The sequence below is a fragment of the Heptranchias perlo genome, chromosome 5 (assembly GCF_035084215.1).
Source record: "Heptranchias perlo isolate sHepPer1 chromosome 5, sHepPer1.hap1, whole genome shotgun sequence".
Taxonomy (NCBI): domain Eukaryota; kingdom Metazoa; phylum Chordata; class Chondrichthyes; order Hexanchiformes; family Hexanchidae; genus Heptranchias; species Heptranchias perlo.
The window spans coordinates 111,968,642-111,989,926 of NC_090329.1; the positions used below are offsets into that span (position 1 = coordinate 111,968,642).

General features: G+C 48.3%; 1 protein-coding gene across 3 annotated transcripts in view; it reads right to left on the reverse strand.

The window, feature by feature from the left end:
* zbtb24 (zinc finger and BTB domain containing 24) overlaps positions 1 to 21,285 on the reverse strand; it is a 100,397-nt gene that overhangs the window by 40,346 nt on the left and 38,766 nt on the right. For all 3 annotated transcript variants that reach the window (XM_067983892.1, XM_067983893.1, XM_067983891.1), the window contains exon 2: positions 6,037 to 6,151. The gene's annotated coding sequence lies outside the window, so the exon portion shown is untranslated. The remainder of the gene's footprint in view (positions 1 to 6,036; positions 6,152 to 21,285) is intronic.

A 21,285-nucleotide genomic window follows, 5' to 3' on the forward strand; every position in this document is an offset into this window, starting at 1 on the left:
TGCAGGAGTTGCTCACGGCAGTGTCCTAGGCCCAACCATCTTCAGCTGCTTCATCAATGACCTTCCCTCCATCATAAGGTCAGAAATGGGGATGTTCACTGATGATTGCACAGTGTTCAGTTCCATTCACAACCCCTCAAATAATGAAGCAGTACGAGGCTTGGGCTGATAACTGGCAAGTAACATTCGCGCCAGACAAGTGCCAGGCAACGACCATCTCCAACAAGAGAGAGTCTAACCACCTCCCCTTGACATTCAACGGCATTACCATCCCCGAATCCCCCACCATCAACATCCTGGGGGTCACCATTGACCAGAAACTTAACTGGACCAGCCATATAAATACTGTGGCTACAAGAGCAGGTCAGAGGCTGGGTATTCTGTGGCGAGTGACTCACCTCCTGACTCCCCAAAGCCTTTCCACCATCTACAAGGCACAAGTCAGGAGTGTGATGGCATACTCTCCACTTGCCTGGATGAGTGCTGCAGCTCCAACACTCAAGAAGCTCGACACCATCCAGAACAAAGCAGCCCACTTGATTGGCACCCCATCCACCACCCTAAACATTCACTCCCTTCACCACCGGCGCACAGTGGCTGCAGTGTGTACCATCCACAGGATGCACTGCAGCAACTCGCCAAGGCTTCTTTGACAGCACCTCCCAAACCCGCAACCTCTACCACCTAGAAGGACAAGAGCAGCAGGCACGGGAACAACACCACTTCCAAGTCACACACCATCCCGACTTGGAAATATATCGCCATTCCTTCATCGTCGCTGGGTCAAAATCCTGGAACTCCCTTCCTAACAGCACTGTGGGAGAACTTTCGCCACACTGACTGCAGCGGTTCAAGAAGGCAGCTCACCACCACCTTCTCAAGGGCAATTAGGGATGGGCAATAAATGCCGGCCTCGCCAGCAACGCCCACATCCCATGAACGAATAAAAAAAAGTCAGTGTCTATCTACTCTGTCTCAGCCCTTCATAATTTTAAACACCTCTAACAAATTCTCCCTTAATCCTCTGTTCTAATGAAAAGAGGACAATCTTTTTTTTATTTGTTCATACCAGGCAACAGCCTAGTGAATTTGCACTGTACTGTCTCTATTGCCTCAACATTCTTCTTGTAGCGTGCAGCCCTAAACACAGTGCTCCAACTGTGGTCTTACTAAGGTTTTATGTAGATTCACCATTGCATCTTGACTTCTATATTCTATACCTCTTGCCATAAAACCCAGTAATCTATTAGCTTTTTTCAAAATAATGGCCCTAGCCACTTGAGATGCTGTTTTTGAACCTTGTGAACCTGAACTGCCAAATCCCTCTGCTCCTCAGTCTTATCCAATTTTCCCCCAAATTATAATTAAAAAAAAAAACAAAGTATATCACCTCACATTTGCTGGCATTGAATTCCATCTGCCACCTTTTTGCCCATTCCACATCTCATAGATATCCCCATGCAGCTTCCTTTTGTCCACAGAATTATTTACTATGCCTCCTATTTTAGCGTAGTCTACAAATTTGGACATCACTTCCTTTCGCCCTATTTTCAAATCATTAACATACACAATGAATAGAAGCAGTCCTGTGTGTTACCTTGTCAAAGGGGGATAGAATATAAAAACAAGGAGGTATTGCTGCAGTTATATAAGGTATTGGTGAGACCGCACCTGGAATACTGCATACAGTTTTGGTCTCCATACTTAAGAAAAGACATACTTGCTCTCGAGGCAGTACAAAGAAGGTTCACTCGGTTAATCCCGGGGATGAGGGGGCGCACATATGAGGAGAGGTTGAGTAGATTGGGACTCTACTCATTGGAGTTCAGAAGAATGAGAGGCGATCTTATTGAAACATATAAGATTGTGAAGGGTCTTGATCGGGTGGATGCAGTAAGGATGTTCCCAAAGATGGGTGAAACTAGAACTAGGGGGCATAATCTTAGAATAAGGGGCTGCTCTTTCAAAACTGAGATGAGGAGAAACTTCTTCACTCAGAGGGTGGTCGGTCTGTGGAATATGCTGCCCCAGGAAGCTGTGGAAGCTACATCATTAGATAAATTTAAAACAGAAATAGACAGTTTCCTAGAAGTAAAGGGAATTAGGGGTTATGGGGAGCGGGCAGGAAATTGGACATGAAGCTGAGTTCGGATCGGTCAATGCCCTGTGGGTGGCGGAGAGGGCCCAGGGGCTATGTGGCCGGGTCCTGCTCCGACTTCTTGTGTTCTTTAGATTTGTGGTTGGGATCAGATCAGCCATGATCTTATTGAATGGCGGAGCAGGCTCGAGGGGCCGATTGGCCTACTCCTGCTCCAATTTCTTATGTTCTTATGTTCTTATGTTCTCAAAGTCCATGTACACCACATCCACTGCACATTATAAATGCACTGCACTTAATTCTAGCAGCCCAAAATTACACTGCATATACATAACTCTTCTAAAGAAGCTTCTTAATAACTGAATTGGTGACTCTGCAGGCAAGTATTATAGTTCTAAGGTGCAACAAATTGTTGGCAGGAACATTTTTCACAATAATTGTTGTGTGGTACCTCCAAGTAACCAGTCAAGAGCCTAGACCAAAAACAGCAGAACATCACTCCTACTCGGCTCAATAAAAATAAATTAAACTTAAAATTTAGATCAGTCTGATTTTGTGAACAGTCCAAAATAAAACCAGAGTCATATCTTGGCACAAAAATTGAGAAAGTTCACAATGTTTAGATTTATTCTGAAAGTAACTAATTAGTAAATTATGAAATGTGTTTTTTTTTAAATGACAACTTCAAGTCAATTTGCTTCAAAAGTGTTTTTGTTCAAGAGAGTATGTTTTCTAAGCAACAACTGAGTTATTTTTAGGTTAGAAAAAATATGAAAAAATTGTTTCTCCTGTTGTAATTTTCACCCCATTTTATTCACTTTCAAATCTTTTTGTTCTCCCTTGACCAGGAAGGTGACGTGGTCTTGACTTTTTTTTTACTACCAGCATCGTCATGTTACACTAGTTCACTGGAGATACAGTTTTCATAGCAGGACCAACACCGCTATCAACCCCACCCCCTCCGCCGCCCCAAAGAGCAGTCTTACTTTACTACCACAAAATGTGCTATCTGGGAGTTTGAAAACTAACAGAGGGCAAGAGAGGCTGAATGACAGGCGAGAGAGGGATCAATGTCTTTTAAATTAGTGCTGCTGCCAATTGCAGTCCTAACTTCGGTAGAAATGTAATATAATCGAGATGATGTTAGGGCCTATGGCAACAGGGAACATCACCTCAGAGATGAGTTTTTTGCCATGCCTACAGCCATTTCTTTCTGGCCATCGACTGTCTGAACACTGCATGTTTTGCAATGTTGGCCTGTACTGTCAGGCATCAGGCGGTTCATGGCCAGAAATGAAAACTTCAATTACAACTTTTAAACAATTATGCTAAGTATAAGATTATACATGGTTAATTGTTTCATTGTTGCAGCCAGCACTGTGAAATATGGCCCACAATGTGAATGGAGTGGATTCCACAGCACCAAATGCACAGCACATTTCAGAACTGCTCGAAGTAGAATTCTGCAATATAAAGGAACGTCAATTCCAGTACTCTGAATGGAAGCCCAACACTCTACAAATAGAAGTACTAAAGCGTAGCAGTCACAGGTCATTCTCAGATTTTTTCTGTGCATTATACAATCTTTCCTGTATTGCCTTGATGATTTCCTTGTACATACATGTGAGAACATAGAGAAAAGCAAGGAAACATTTCATCTGCTTTCATAGTTTCTTGGTGTGTAAAGAAAGTTACAGTATAACATTTACAAAAATGTTTCCCTGTATCTTGCCTATCTTCATACATATACATCCACAAACATATATAATAAACACTTCACACATTCATTTCTTTTGTTAATTCATCAAAACTCCTTTCTTCTTGCCATAGGTTAGAAACCCTTTGAAATGAGAACAATCTGCAAACTTTATTCTTGACCAAATCTCATAAAACTTTTAAAAGTGAATTACTCTGAGCTTCAATTCTAAGGCTCAATATACCTCATTCCCTGACAAAAGCATAGCTTGCTGACTTACCTTGTCCCAGGCTACTTGCTTACAATTAATCTCCTTTTACCAGGTCACCCCATTGGACTAGACCATGTACTTGTTGCCCCACCTTAAATCCACCTCCCAGTCTCCCATTTACAGCACGCTTGGGCGATACAATCAGAATCAGGAGCAGTAATATTTACATCACTCTGGTACAATAACAAAATCCAAATATTGACACAGAACGCTTTCTAAGCACTACAAGCTTCCTGCTTCAAATCAAAATGCTACCATGTCTTTTACATCATCACCAAATGAAATCAAAAGGCTGTCAGGCCTTCTTGTTAGAAACTGCAATGTTCCACTCCTTAAAATCACTATTGGATCGTCTCTGTCAGCTCAAAAATCATCTTGCCAATTATAGAAACCTTGTGGATATGCTTCTACGTGTGACATTTTAGTAATTCGCAGCAGCATGATGACCAACAAGTGTGTGTTCATAACAGTGAAGAATCACCATTATGTCACCCTGCCTCCAGCCCTTTCAGATTTCTTATGGGAATGTAAGATGGTAAGATAAATGTGCAATATCTTTTGTTAAAAAAAAATCAGGAATTAACAACAAAATAAGACTTTTTTTCACAAAAAGGGATCCAGTGAAGGAAGCAAACAAGAGACTAAGTTTAACTGACTGCACTTCAGGAGTTTCCAGTCTTTAGTTACAAAAGTTTAAATATGAAATTATGATTCCCTCTTCCCTTCTTTCTCCCCCCTCCTTGGGCCTATTAAAATTGTTTTATTTCATGATCGATTTGTACTTAACATACTAACACGTTATCTACTTTTAATGTAACCCAAAATAAGCTGTATTAGTCCCAGAATTACAGAGAGTTATTTTAATTTTTCAGAAATAGAATTTTTAGCATTGAGGACTACGATGGCATTTTTATGTCACTACAAGTTGAGGGGAGTTTTTTCTGCAGGGAGGAGACACAGATGTTATTCTGAAAGCACACACGTTCAGATTTTGCAGCAGTTACAATGTATGATACAAAACACGTATCCTGCATTCTGAAAGAAGAAGAAATTCAGTACTCAAAAGGGAGAAGAAACAAAAGTACAACTCAGAATTTAGGTGGGCAGGAGTGAGCTAGGATCATCTTTCAAGTGAACAAAAAAGAACCTGAAACACACCATCCACTCTAAATTAACCAAGCTCAAATTAGAAACTGAAACTTCTCCTTCAGGGAACACTATATTCTTCTGAAGAGTGTGACATGTTATCTCCAAGAGCATCCCCCAATGGTTCAGTTGGTAAAGGCACTATCTAGTGTGGAACTGAGCCTTACAGACCAGGAAGGATTCAGGTTCAATTCATAGTCTGTACTGATTTAGCTGATCTCTGCTGGAGTGGTACTAAGGATGCTACAGCTGGCTTCAGTGCCTCTGGTCTAGGCATCGGGAGGGGAAAAAAATGCCAGGGCACCCACTCCTGGTCAATATCTAATAAATTGCACTCGAATTGTGTGGACGTAAATACCAGTGAGAACAAGATTGGGGTCACAGTAATGCTCCTTTTGGTTGACTATCCAGCTGACACTCAGCATTTAGGCAGAAATACGAAGAATGGTCACTTGGGCGATTAAAAGACAACAGCTGTTCCCCACGGAACTGTACCTCAGCATGAATAAGTACCCTCAAGAATGAAAGGGAGAAATTGGTGGAAATGTGTGTGCATTGTAAATTTGCTTTTTACATGCATGGACCATCACTCACTGAATATATTAAACATAGCCCATTACTCTGGTAGCAGTCCATTACTATTTCACACGTTTGTAAGTCGTAATTAATAAATGCACATACACGGGTGAATTAAATCAAATCTTCAATGCAGTAGAGGCAGTGAAACCAGTGTAATTTTCTAATATGGCATTTTAAAAAAATTTCAGAGGTCAAAAGTTAGTTGAAAAATATTAGCTCCCCTGATAGCTTAGCGAGTAAATGTACCTTGAGATGTGGCACTGAGTCACATAGACCAAGATGTTTCTTGATGCTGTTCTATGTCCATGCTGAGTTAGTTGATGTCAGCAATGGAGTGCTTCAGTTGGTGTGTGTCCCCAGACTAGAGAAAGGAGAAAGTAAATCAGTCAGGTTTCCTGTTCTAAATTGTTAACTATCACTTGCTTTGTTTTTGATGACCCCACTGACATATGCAAGATGGCCACTTGGGTGAGGTACTGGAGTGTTGGCCCTGCCCCATGGAACTATGCTCCACTCCAATATAAGTTACTAACTTCAGGAAAGTTGGGTTAAGGAGATTTTCTTTTTAAACTGGTCCCTTGTTTAATGTCCTTCTTTCTGTTTCTCCTCTCTTGTGTTCCTCTCCCTCAACCCTTCTGCTGTCTTTTTCTGTTCTCCTCTCCAGCTCTTCCTCCCTCTGTTCCTCTCCCTACTCTTCTCTTTCCCGTCTCCTCTCTTCCCATGTTTTCTCATTTCTTCTCCACAGATGCTCATTTTTTCCTCATGTTGTCTTGCATTCTATTTAGTTCCTCTCCATTTTCCGTCCCTTTCTGTGTGTCCTTTTCATATTATCCTACATCTGCCTTTATTCCATCTCTTTCCATATCTTTGTCTGTTTTTCCCTGTCTATGTTGTCATGTCTTCCTGCATGTTCCTTTCCACATTATCCCATTGCTAAGTCTTTCTCCGTGTTCTCTCTCTGCCCCTTTTCACACAATCCCATCTTTCTTCTCGTTCTCTCTCTGCCCCTCTCCACATTACCCCATCTCTAAGTTTCTCTTTCTCCCTGTTCTCTCTCTGCCGTTTTTCATATCATCCTGTCGACATCTGACATTCTTTTTTCCATGTCTTATCTTTATGTCTGTTTTCCCATCTACCTTGTCATGTCTTTCTGTAAGTTCCTCTCTCCATAATCCCATCTCTCTCATTCTCCGTTCTCTCTCACTCCGTTTTTGCTCTCTGCCCCTCTCCACATTTTCACACATAAGTTTATCCCTGTTCTCTCATACTCCATTCTCTCACTCCATTCTTGCTCTCTGCCCCTCTCCACATTATCACATCTTAGTTTATCCCTGTTCTCTCACTGTCCTCTCTCTGCCCCTCTCCACATTATCCAATCTAAGTCACTCTTTTTCCCTGTTCTCTCTCTGCTTCCACCCATTGTCTCATCTCTGTCTGTCTTTTTCCTGCTCTCTCACTGCCCCTCTCCACATCATCCCATTTGTCACTCTTTTTGCCTGTTTTCCCCTTCCATTTCTGCAACACCACGTTATCCCATTTCTAAGTCTCTTTCCCTCACCACATTACCCCATGTATCTTTACGCCTGCTCTCTCAGCCCCTTCACATCCTACTTGTTTTCCCTGTTCTCTCTGCCCCTCTCCACATTATCCCACATCTCTCTCTATCCCATGCCTATGTCTCTCTCCCTCTCTATCCCATAACTATCTATCCCATGTCTGTCTGTTTATCTCATGTTTGCCCCTCTCTATCCCATGACTGTCCCTCTCTCTCTCTCACCCATGACTGTCCCTCTCTCTCTCTCTAACCCATGACTGTCCCTCTCTATCTATCCCATGTCTGTCCATCGATCTATCCCATGTCTGCCCCTCTCTCTATCCCATGTCTGCCCCTCTCTCTATCCCATGTCTGCCCCTCTCTCGATCCCATGTCTGCCCCTCTCTCGATCCCATGTCTGCCCCTCTCTCGATCCCATGTCTGCCCCTCTCTCGATCCCATGTCTGCCCCTCTCTCGATCCCATGTCTGCCCCTCTCTCTCTCTATCCCAAGTCTGCCCCTCTCTCTCTCTATCTGCTAATGTAACACCGTTATTTAAAAAGGGTAGTAGGCAGAAGGCTGGAAATTATAGGCCAGTTAGCTTAACATCTGTGGTGGGTAAAATTTTGGAGTCTATTATTAAGGAGACAGTAACGGAACATTTAGATAAGCATAATTTAATAGGACAAAGTCAGCATGGCTTTATGAAGGGGAAGTCATGTCTGACAAATTTGCTTGAGTTCTTTGAGGATATAACGGACAGGGTGGATAAAGGGGAACCAGTGGACATAGTGTATTCAGACTTCCAGAAGGCATTCGACAAGGTGCCACATAAAAGATTATTACTTAAGATAAAAAATAACGGGATTGGTGGTAATATTCTGGCATGGGTGGAGGATTGGTTATCGAACAGGAAGCAGAGAGTTGGGATAAATGGTTCATTTTCGGACTGGCAACCAGTAACCAGTGGTGTTCCACAGGGGTCGGTGCTGGGTCCCCAACTCTTTACAATCCATATTAACGATTTGGAGGAGGGGACCGAGTGCAACATATCAAAATTTGCAGATGATACAAAGATGGGAGGGAAAGTAGAGAGTGAGGAGGACATAAAAAACCTGCAAGGGGATATAGACAGGCTGGGTGAGTGGGCGGAGATTTGGCAGATGCAATATAATATTGGAAAATGTGAGGTTATGCACTTTGGCAGGAAAAATCAGAGAGCAAGTTATTTTCTTAATGGCGAGAGACTGGAAAGTACTGCAGTACAAAGGGATCTGGGGGTCCTAGTGCAAGAAAATCAAAAAGTTGGTATGCAGGTGCAGCAGGTGATCAAGAAAGCCAACGGAATGTTGGCTTTTATTGCTAGGGGGATAGAATATAAAAACAGGGAGGTATTGCTGCAGTTATATCGGGGTTTGGTGAGACCGCACCTGGAATACTGCATACAGTTTTGGTCTCCATACTTAAAAGACATACTTGCTCTCGAGGCAGTACAAAGAAGGTTCACTCGGTTAATCCCGGGGATGAGGGGGCGGACATATGAGGAGAGGTTGAGTAGATTGGGGCTCTACTCATTGGAGTTCAGAAGAATGAGAGGCGATCTTATTGAAACATATAAGATTGTGAAGGGGCTTGATCGGGTGGATGCAGTAAGGATGTTCCCAAAGATGGGTGAAACTAGAACTAGGGGGCATAATCTTAGAATAAGGGGCTGCTCTTTCAAAACTGAGATGAGGAGAAACTTCTTCACTCAGAGGGTGGTAGGTCTGTGGAATTTGCTGCCCCAGGAAGCTGTGGAAGCTACATCATTAGATAAATTTAAACAGAAATAGACAGTTTTCTCGAAGTAAAGGGAATTAGGGGTAATGGGGAGCGGGCAGGAAATTGGACATGAAGCTGAGTTCGGATCGGTCAATGCCCTGTGGGTGGCGCAGAGGGCCCAGGGGCTGTGTGGCCGGGTCCTGCTCCTACTTCTTGTGTTCTTTAGATTTGTGGTTGGGATCAGATCAGCCATGATCTTATGAATGGCGGAGCAGGCTCGAGGGGCCGATTGGCCTACTCCTGCTCCAATTTCTTATGTTCTTATCCCAAGTCTGCCCCTCTCTCTCTCTATCCCAAGTCTGCCCTTCTCTCTCTCTATCCCAAGTCTGCCCCTCTCTCTCTCTATCCCAAGTCTGCCCCTCTCTCTCTCTGTCCCATGTCTGCCCCTCTCTCTCTCTATCCCATGTCTGCCTGTCTCTCCCTATCCCATGTCTGCCCCTTTCTCTATCCCATGTCTGCCCCTCTCTTTCTCTCTCTCAATCCCATGTCTGCCCCTCTCTCTCTCTACCCCATATCTGCCCCTCTCTCTATCAATCCCATGTCTGCCCCTCTCTCTCTCTCTCTATCCCATGTCTGTCCCCCTCTCTCCATCGATCCTATGTCTGCCCCCCTATCTCTCGATCTATCCCATGTCTGCCCCTCTCTCTCGATCCCATGTCTGCCCCCCTCTCTCTCTATCTATCCCATGTCTGCCCCTCTCTCTCTCTCTCTCTCTATCCCATGTCTGACCCCCTCTCTATCTATCCCATGTCTGCCCCCCTCTCTCTATCTATCCCATGTCTGACCCTCTCTCTCTCTCTCTATCCCATGTCTGCCCCTCTCTCTCTCTCTCTATCCCATGTCTGCCCCCCTCTCTCTCTATCTATCCCATGTCTGCCCCTCTCTCTTTCTATCCCATGTCTGCCCCTCTCTCTCTCTCTATCCCATGTCTGCCCCTCTCTATCTATCCCATGTCTGCCCCTCTCTCTATCCCATGTCTGCCCCTCTCTCTCTCTCTCTATCCCATGTCTGCCCCTCTCACTCTCTATCCCATGTCTGCCCCTCTCTCTCTCTCTCTCCCATGTCTGCCCCTCTCTCTCTATCCCATGTCTGCCCCTCTCTCTCTCTATCCCATGTCTGCCCCCCTCTCTCTCTATCTATCCCATGTCTGCCCCTCTCTCTTTCTATCCCATGTCTGCCCCTCTCTCTCTCTCTATCCCATGTCTGAGCCTCTCTCTCCATTTTTCCCATGTCTACCCCTTTCTCTATCCCATGTCTGCCCCTCTCTCTCTCTCTATCCCATGTCTGCCCCTCTCTCTCTCTCTCTCTCCCATGTCTGCCCCTCTCTCTCTATCTATCCCATGTCTGCCCCTCTCTCTCTCTCTCTATCCCATGTCTGCCCCTCTCTATCTATCCCATGTCTGCCCCTTTCTCTATCCCATGTCTGCCCCTCTCTCTCTCTCTATCCCATGTCTGCCCCTCTCTCTCCATCTATCCCATGTCTACCCCTCTCTCTCTATCCCAAGTCTGTCTCTCTCTATCACAGGACTGCCCCTCTCTCTATCCCATGTCTGCCCCTCTCTATCTATCCCATGTCTGCCTCTCTCTCTATTCCAAGTCTGCCCCCCTCTATCTATCCCATGTATGCCCCCTCTCTCTCTCCCATGTCTGCCCCTCTCTCTCCCATGTCTGCCCCCTCTCTCTCTCCCATGTCTGCCCCTCTCTCTCTATCCCATGTCTACCCCCGCTCTCTCTCTCTCTCTATCCCATGTCTACCCCCTCTCTCTCTATCCCATGTCTACCCCCCCTCTCTCTCTCTCTATCCTATGTCTGCCCCTCTCTCTCCCATGTCTGCCCTCTCTCTATCCTATGTATGCCCCCCTCTCTCTCCCATGTCTGCCCCTCTCTCTCTCCCATGTCTGCTCCTCTCTCTCTCTCTATCCCATGTCTGCTCCTCTCTCCATCCCATGTCTGCCCCTCTCTCTCTATCCCATGACTGACCCCCTCTCTCCCCCCCTCTCTCTCCATCTATCCCATGTCTGCCCCCCCCTCTCTCTCTCTATCCCATGTGTGCCACTCTCTCTCTCTCTCTCTATCCCATGTCTGTCTCTCTCTCTCTCTCTATCCCATGTCTGCCCCCCTTCTCTCTCTCTCTATCCCATATCTGACCCTCTCTCTCTCTCTATCCCATGTCTGACCCTCTCTCTCTCTCTATCCCATGTCTGACCCTCTCACTCTCTCTTTCCCAGGACTGACTCTCTCTCTCTCTCTCTCTCTCTCCCATGTCTGCCCATCTCTCTCTCTCTCTATCCCATGTCTGCTCCGCTCGCTCTCTCTATCCCATGTCTGCTCCTCTCTCTCTATCCCATGACTGACCCCCTCTCTCCCCCTATCTCGCTCTCTCTATCCCATGTCTGCCCCCCTCTATCTATCCCATGTCTGCCCCCCCTCTATCTATCCCATGTCTGCCCCCCCTCTCTCTCTCTCTCTCTATCCCATGTCTGCCCCTCTCTCTCTCTCTCTATCCCATGTCTGTCTCTCTCTCTCTCTCTCTCCCATGTCTGCCCCTCTCTCTCTATCCCATGTCTACCCCTGCTCTCTCTCTCTCTCTATCCCATGTCTGCCCCCCCTCTATCTATCCCATGTCTGCCCCCCCTCTCTCTCTCTCTATCCCATGTCTGACCCTCTTTCTCTCTCTCCCATGTCTGACCCTCTCTCTCTCTCTCTCCCATGTCTGCCTCTCTCTCTCTATCCCATGTCTACCCCCGCTCTCTCTCTCTCTCTATCCCATGTCTACCCCCTCTCTCTCTATCCCATGTCTACCCCCCCTCTCTCTCTCTCTATCCTATGTCTGCCCCTCTCTCTCCCATGTCTGCCCTCTCTCTATCCTATGTATGCCCCCCTCTCTCTCCCATGTCTGCCCCTCTCTCTCTCCCATGTCTGCTCCTCTCTCTCTCTCTATCCCATGTCTGCTCCTCTCTCCATCCCATGTCTGCCCCTCTCTCTCTATCCCATGACTGACCCCCTCTCTCCCCCCCTCTCTCTCCATCTATCCCATGTCTGCCCCCCCTCTCTCTCTCTATCCCATGTCTGCCACTCTCTCTCTCTCTCTCTATCCCATGTCTGTCTCTCTCTCTCTCTCTATCCCATGTCTGCCCCCCTTCTCTCTCTCTCAATCCCATATCTGACCCTCTCTCTCTCTCTATCCCATGTCTGACCCTCTCTCTCTCTATCCCATGTCTGACCCTCTCACTCTCTCTTTCCCAGGACTGACTCTCTCTCTCTCACTCTCTCTCCCATGTCTGCCCATCTCTCTCTCTCTCTATCCCATGTCTGCTCCGCTCGCTCTCTCTATCCCATGTCTGCTCCTCTCTCTCTATCCCATGACTGACCCCCTCTCTCCCCCTCTCTCGCTCTCTCTATCCCATGTCTGCCCCCCTCGATCTATCCCATGTCTGCCCCCCCTCTATCTATCCCATGTCTGCCCCCCCTCTCTCTCTCTCTCTCTATCCCATGTCTGCCCCTCTCTCTCTCTCTCTATCCCATGTCTGTCTCTCTCTCTCTCTCTATCCCATGTCTGCCGCCCTTCTCTCTCTCTCTATCCCATGTCTGACCCTCTCTCTCTCTCTCCCATGTCTGACCCTCTCTCTCTCTCTCCCATGTCTGACCCTCTCTCTCTCTCTCCCATGTCTGACCCTCTCTCCCTCTCTCTATCCCATGTCTAACCCTCCCTCTCTCTCCATCCCATGTCTGACCCTCTCTCTCTCTCTATCCCATGTCTGACCCTCTCTCTCTCTCTCTCTCTCTCCCATGTCTGACCCTCTCTCTCTCTGTCTCCCATGTCTGACCCTCTCTCTCTCTATCCCATGTCTGACCCTCTCTCTCTCTCTCTCTTTCCCATGTCTGACCCTCTCTCTCTCTCTCTCTCTATCCCATGTCTGACCCTCTCTCTCTCTCTCTATCCCATGTCTGACCCTCTCTCTCTCTCCCATGTATGACCATCTCTCTCTCTCCCATGTATGACCCTCTCTCTCTCCCATGTCTGACCCTCTCTCTCTCTCTATCCCATGTCTGACCCTCTCTCTCTATCCCATGTCTGACCCTCTCTCTCTCTATCCCATGTCTGACCCTCTCTCTCTCTCTATCCCATGTCTGACCCTCTCTCTCTATCCCATGTCTGACCCTCTCTCTCTCTCTATCCCATGTCTGACCCTCTCTCTCTATCCCATGTCTGACCCTCTCTCTCTCTATCCCATGTCTGACCCTCTCTCTCTCTCTCCCATGTCTGACCCTCTCTCTCTATCACATGTCTGACCCTCTCTCTCTCTATCCCATGTCTGACCCTCTCTCTCTCTCTCTCTATCCCATGTCTGATCCTCTCTCTCTCTCTCTATCCCATGTCTGACCCTCTCTCTCTCTCTATCCCATGTCTGACCCTCTCTCTCTATCCCATGTCTGACCCTCTCTCTCTCTATCCCATGTCTGACCCTCTCTCTCTCTCTGTCCCATGTCTGACCCTCTCTCTCTATCCCGTGTCTGACCCTCTCTCTCTCTCTCTCTCTGTCTGTCCCATGTCTGACCCTCTCTCTCTCTCTATCCCATGTCTGCTCCTCTCTCTCTCTCTATCCCATGTCTGCTCCTCTCTCCATCCCATGTCTGCCCCTCTCTCAATCCCATGACTGACCCCCTCTCTCCCTCTCTCTCTCTCTCTATACCATGTCTGCCCCCCCTCTCTCTCTCTCTATCCCATGTCTGCCCCTCTCTCTCTCTCTCTCTATCCCATGTCTGACTCTCTCTCTCTCTCTATCCCATGTCTGACCCTCTCTCTCTCTATCCCATGTCTGACCCTCTCTCTCTCTCTATCCCATGTCTGACCCTCTCTCTCTCTATCCCATGTCTGACCCTCTCTCTCTCTATCCCATGTCTGACCCTCTCACTCTCTCTTTCCCAGGACTGACTCTCTCTCTCTCTCTATCCCATGTCTGACCCTCCCTCTCTCTCTCTCCCATGTCTGACCCTCTATCTCTCTCTCTCCCATGTCTGACCCTCTATCTCTCTCTCTCCCCCATGTCTGACCCTCTCTCTCTCTCTCTCTCTCTATCCCATGTCTGACCCTCTCTCTCTATCCCATTTGTAAACAATTTTACAACACCAAGTTATAGTCCAACAAATTTATTTTAAATTCCACAAGCTTTCGGAGGCTTCCTCCTTCTCTTTCCACACCGTTCACCTCCGAAAGCTTGTGGAATTGAAAATAAATTTGTTGGACTATAACTTGGTGTTGTAAAATTGTTTACAATTATCAACCCCAGTCCATCACCGGCATCTCCACATCATCTCTATCCCATGTCTGACCCTCTCCCTCCCTATCCCATGTCTGACACTCTCTCTCTCTCTCTCTCATGTCTGACCCTCTCTCTCTCTCTCTATCCCATATCTGACAGTCTCTCTCTCTCCATATATCCCATGTCTGACCCTCTCTCTCTCTCTATCCCATGTCTGACCACCTCTCTCTCTCCATCCCATGTCTGCCCCTCTCTCTCTCTCTCTCTATCCCATGTCTGCCTCTCTCTCTCTCTCTATCCCATGTCTGCCCCTTTCTCTATCCCATGTCTGCCCCTCTCTCTCTATCCCATGTCTGCCCCTCTCTCTCTCTCTCTCTCTCTCCCATGTCTGCCCCTCTCTCTCTCCATCTATCCCATGTCTACCCCTTTCTCTCTATCCCATGTCTGCCTCTCTCTCTCTCTCCCATGTCTGCCCCTCTCTCTCTCTCTCTATCCCATGTCTGCCCCTCTCTATCGATCCCATGTCGGCCCCTTTCTCTATCCCATGTCTGCCCCTCTCTCTCTCTATCCCATGTCTGCCCCTCTCTCTCTCGATCTATCCCATGTCTACCCCTCTCTCTCTCGATCCCAAGTCTGTCTCTCTCCATCACAGGGCTGCCCCTCTCTCTTTCCCATGTCTGCCCCTCTCTTTCTATCGATCCCATGTATGCCCCCTCACTCTCTCCCTATCTATCCCATGTATGCCCCCTCTCTCTCTCCCATGTCTGCCCCTCTCTCTCCCATGTCTGCCCCTCTATCTCTCCCATGTCTGCCCCTCTCTCTCTATCCTATGTATGACCCCCCTCTCTCTCACTCCCATGTCTGCCCCTCTCTCTCTATCCCATGTCTACCCCCGCTCTCTCTCTCTATCCCATGTCTACCCCCTCTCTCTCTATCCCATGTCCACCCCCCCTCTCTCTCTCTCTATCCTATGTCTGCCCCTCTCTCTCCCATGTCTGCCCTCTCTCTATCCTATGTATGCCCCCCTCTCTCTCCCATGTCTGCCCCTCTCTCTCTCTCTCTCCCATGTCTGCCCCTCTCTCTCTCTCTATCCCATGTCTGACACACTCTCTCTCTCTCTCCCATGTCTGACCCTCTCTCTCTCTCTCCCATGTCTGACCCTCTCTCTCTCTCTCCCATGTCTGACCCTCTCTCTCTCTCTATCCCATGTCTGACCCTCTCTCTCTCTCTCTCTATCCCATGTCTGACCCTCTCTCTCTCTCTATCCCATGTCTGACCCTCTCTCTCTCTCTATCCCATGTCTGACCCTCTCTCTCTCTCTATCCCATGTCTGACCCTCTCTCTCTCTCTATCCCATGTCTGACCCTCTCTCTCTCTCTATCCCATGTCTGACCCTCTCTCTCTCTCTATCCCATGTCTGACCCTCTCTCTCTCTATCCCATGTCTGACCCTCTCTCTCTCTCTCTCTCTCCCATGTCTGACCCTCTCTCTCTCTCTATCCCATGTCTGACCCTCTCTCTCTCTCTATCCCATGTCTGACCCTCTCTCTCTCTCTATCCCATGTCTGACACTCTCTCTCTCTCTATCCCATGTCTGACACTCTCTCTCTCTCCCATGTCTGACCCTCTCTCTCTCTCTATCCCATGTCTGACACTCTCTCTCTCTCCCATGTCTGACACTCTCTCTCTCTCTCTCTCCCATGTCTGACCCTCTCTCTCTCTCTATCCCATGTCTGACACTCTCTCTCTCTCTCTCCCATGTCTGACCCTCTCTCTCTCTCTCTATCCCATGTCGGACACTCTCTCTCTCTCTCTCCCATGTCTGACCCTCTGTCTCTCTATCCCATGTCTGACCCTCTCTCTCTCTCTCTATCCCAGGTCTGACACTCTCTCTCTCTCTCTCCCATGTCTGACCCTCTCTCTCTCTCTATCCCATGTCTGACACTCTCTCTCTCTCTCTCTCCCATGTCTGACCCTCTCTCTCTCTATCCCATGTCTGACCCTCTCTCTCTCTCTCTATCCCATGTCTGACACTCTCTCTCTCTCTCTATCCCATGTCTGACCCTCTCTCTCTCTCTATCCCATGTCTGACACTCTCTCTCTCTATCCCATGTCTGACACTCTCTCTCTCTCTATCCCATGTCTGACACTCTCTCTCTCTCTCTCCCATGTCTGACCCTCTCTCTCTCTCTATCCCATGTCTGACCCTCTCTCTCTCTCTCTCTATCCCATGTCTGACCCTCTCTCTCTCTCTCTCTCCCATGTCTGACCCTCTCTCTCTCTCTCTCTCCCATGTCTGACCCTCTCTCTCTCTCTCCCATGTCTGACCCTCTCTCTCTCTCTCTCTATCCCATGTCTGACACTCTCTCTCTCTCTCTCCCATGTCTGACACTCTCTCTCTCTCTCTCCCATGTCTGACCCTCTCTTTCTCTCTATCCCATGTCTGACACTCTCTCTCTCTCTCTCCCATGTCTGACCCTCTGTCTCTCTCGATCCCATGTCTGACACTCTCTCTCTCTCTCTCCCATGTCTGACCCTCTCTCTCTCTATCCCATGTCTGACCCTCTCTCTCTCTCTATCCCATGTCTGACACTCTCTCTCTCTCTCTCCCATGTCTGACCCTCTCTCTCTCTCTCTCCCATGTCTGACCCTCTCTCTCTCTCTCTCCCATGTCTGACCCTCTCTCTCTCTATCCCATGTCTGACCCTCTCCCTCTCTCTCTATCCCATGTCTGACACTCTCTCTCTCTCTCTCCCATGTCTGACCCTCTCTCTCTCTCTATCCCATGTCTGACCCTCTCTCTCTCTATTCCATGTCTGACACTCTCTCTCTCTCTCTCTATCCCATGTCTGACACTCTCTCTCTCTCTCTCCCATGTCTGACCCTCTCTCTCTCTATCCCATGTCTGACACTCTCTCTCTCTCTCTATCCCATGTCTGACACTCTCTCTCTCTCTCTCCCATGTCTGACCCTCTCTCTCTCTCTCTCCCATGTCTGACCCTCTCTCTCTCTCTCCCATGTCTGACCCTCTCTCTCTCTCTATCCCATGTCTGACCCTCTCTCTCTCTCTCTATCCCATGTCTGACCCTCTCTCTCTCTCTCTCTATCCCATGTCTGACCCTCTCTCTCTCTATCCCATGTCTGACCCTCTCTCTCTCTCTCTCTATCCCATGTCTGACCCTCTCTCTCTCTCTATCCCATGTCTGACCCTCTCTCTCTCTCTCTCCCATGTCTGGCCCTCTCTCTCTCTCTCTATCCCATGTCTGACCCTCTCTCTCTCTCTCTCTCTCTCTCCCATGTCTGACCCTCTCTCTCTCTCTCTCTCTCCCATGTCTGACCCTCTCTCTCTCTCTCCCATGTCTGACCCTCTCTCTCTCTCTATCCCATGTCTGACACTCTCTCTCTCTCTCTCCCATGTCTGACCCTCTCTCTCTCTCTCTCCCATGTCTGACACTCTCTCTCTCTCTCTCCCATGTCTGACACTCTCTCTCTCTCTCTCCCATGTCTGACCCTCTCTCTCTCTATCCCATGTCTGACCCTCTCTCTCTCTCTCTATCCCATGTCTGACACTCTCTCTCTCTCTCTCCCATGTCTGACCCTCTCTCTCTCTCTATCCCATGTCTGACCCTCTCTCTCTCTCTCCCATGTCTGACCCTCTCTCTCTCTATTCCATGTCTGACACTCTCTCTCTCTCTCTATCCCATGTCTGACACTCTCTCTCTCTCTCTCCCATGTCTGACCCTCTCTCTCTCTATCCCATGTCTGACACTCTCTCTCTCTCTCTATCCCATGTCTGACACTCTCTCTCTCTCTCTCCCATGTCTGACCCTCTCTCTCTCTCTCTCCCATGTCTGACCCTCTCTCTCTCTCTCCCATGTCTGACCCTCTCTCTCTCTCTATCCCATGTCTGACCCTCTCTCTCTCTCTCTATCCCATGTCTGACCCTCTCTCTCTCTCTCTCTATCCCATGTCTGACCCTCTCTCTCTCTATCCCATGTCTGACCCTCTCTCTCTCTCTCTCTATCCCATGTCTGACCCTCTCTCTCTCTCTATCCCATGTCTGACCCTCTCTCTCTCTCTCTCCCACGTCTGGCCCTCTCTCTCTCTCTCTATCACATGTCTGACCCTCTCTCTCTCTCTCTCTCTCTCCCATGTCTGACCCTCTCTCTCTCTCTCTCTCTCCCATGTCTGACCCTCTCTCTCTCTCTCCCATGTCTGACCCTCTCTCTCTCTATCCCATGTCTGACACTCTCTCTCTCTCTCTCCCATGTCTGACCCTCTCTCTCTCTCTATCCCATGTCTGACACTCTCTCTCTCTCTCTCCCATGTCTGACACTCTCTCTCTCTCTCTCCCATGTCTGACCCTCTCTCTCTCTCTCTATCCCATGTCTGACACTCTCTCTCTCTCTCTCCCATGTCTGACCCTCTGTCTCTCTATCCCATGTCTGACCCTCTCTCTCTCTCTATCCCATGTCTGACACTCTCTCTCTCTCTCTCCCATGTCTGACCCTCTCTCTCTCTCTATCCCATGTCTGACACTCTCTCTCTCTCACTCCCATGTCTGACCCTCTCTCTCTATCCCATGTCTGACCCTCTCTCTCTCTCTCTATCCCATGTCTGACACTCTCTCTCTCTCTCCCATGTCTGACCCTCTCTCTCTCTCTATCCCATGTCTGACCCTCTCTCTCTCTCTCTCCCATGTCTGACCCTCTCTCTCTCTATCCCATGTCTGACCCTCTCTCTCTCTCTATCCCATGTCTGACACTCTCTCTCTCTCTCTCTCCCATGTCTGACCCTCTCTCTCTCTCTATACCATGTCTGACCCTCTCTCTCTCTCTCTCTCTCCCATGTCTGACTCTCTCTCTCTCTATCCCATGTCTGACACTCTCTCTCTCTATCCCATGTCTGACACTCTCTCTCTCTCCCATGTCTGACCCTCTCTCTCTCTATCCCATGTCTGACACTCTCTCTCTCTCTCTATCCCATGTCTGACACTCTCTCTCTCTCCCATGTCTGACCCTCTCTCTCTCTCCCATGTCTGACCCTCTCTCTCTCTCTCCCATGTCTGACCCTCTCTCTCTCTCTATCCCATGTCTGACCCTCTCTCTCTCTCTCTCTCTATCCCATGTCTGACCCTCTCTCTCTCTCTATCCCATGTCTGACCCTCTCTCTCTCTATCCCATGTCTGACCCTCTCTCTCTCTCTCTCTATCCCATGTCTGACCCTCTCTCTCTCTCTATCCCATGTCTGACCCTCTCTCTCTCTCTCTCCCATGTCTGGCCCTCTCTCTCTCTCTCTATCCCATGTCTGACCCTCTCTCTCTCTCTCTCTCCCATGTCTGACCCTCTCTCTCTCTCTCCCATGTCTGACCCTCACCAATGCCCTGAAGTTGTACAGGGCATTGGTGAGGCCACACTTGGAGTACTGTGTACAGTTCTGGTCACCCTATTATAGAAAGGATATTATTAAACTAGAAAGAGTGCAGAAAAGATTTACTAGGATGCTACCGGGACTTGATGGTTTGACTTACAGGGAGAGGTTAGACAGACTGGGACTTTATTCCCTGGAGAGTAGGAGGTTAAGGGGTGATCTTATAGAAGTCTATAAAATAATGAGGGGCATAGATAAGGTCGATAGTCAAAATCTTTTCCCAAAGGTAGGGGAGTCCATAACGAGGGGGCACAGATTTAAGGTGAGAGGGGAGAGATACAAAAGGATCCAGAGGGGCAATTTTTTCACTCAAAGGGTGGTGAGTGTCTGGAACGAGCTGCCAGAGGCAGTAGTAGAGGCGGGTACAATTTTGTCTTTTAAAAAGCATTTGGACAGTTACATGGGGAAGATGGGTATCGAGGGATATGGGCCAAGTGCAGGCAATTGGGACTAGCTTAGTGGTATAAACTGGGCGACATGGACATGTTGGGCCGAAGGGCCTGTTTCCATGTTGTAACTTCTATGATTCTATGATCCCATGTCTGACCCACTCTCTCTCTCTCTCTATCCCATGTCTGACCCTCTCTCTCTCTCTCTCTCTCTATCCCATGTCTGACCCTCTCTCTCTCTCTCTCCCATGTCTGGCCCTCTCTCTCTCTCTCTATCCCATGTCTGACCCTCTCTCTCTCTCTCTCTCCCATGTCTGACCCTCTCTCTCTCTCTCTCTCTATCCCATGTCTGACCCTCTCTCTCTCTCTCTCTATCCCATGTCTGACCCTCTCTCTCTCTCTCTCTCCCATGTCTGGCCCTCTCTCTCTCTCTCTCTCTCTCCCATGTCTGGACCTCTCTCTCTCTCTCTATCCCATGTCTGACCCTCTCTCTCTCTCTATCAGATGTCTGACTCTCTCTCTCTCTATCCCATGTCTGACCCTCTCTCTCTCTCTCTCTCTCCCATGTCTGGCCCTCTCTCTCTCTCTCTATCCCATGTCTGACCCTCTCTCTCTCTCTATCCCATGTCTGACCCACTCTCTCTCTATCCCATGTCTGACCCACTCTCTCTCTCTCTCTATCCCATGTCTGACCCTCTCTCTCTCTATCCCATGTCTGACCCTCTCTCTCTCTCTCTCTCTCCCATGTCTGACCCTCTCTCTCTCTCTCTATCCCATGTCTGACCCTCTCTCTCTCTCTATCCCATGTCTGACACTCTCTCTCTCTCTCTCCCATGTCTGACACTCTCTCTCTCTCTCTCCCATGTCTGACACTCTCTCTCTCTCTCTCCCCCATGTCTGACCCTCTCTCTCTCTCTATCCCATGTCTGACACTCTCTTTCTCTCTCCCATGTCTGACCCTCTCTCTCTCTATCCCATGTCTGACACTCTCTCTCTCTCTCTCCCATGTCTGACCCTCTGTCTCTCTATCCCATGTCTGACCCTCTCTCTCTCTCGAT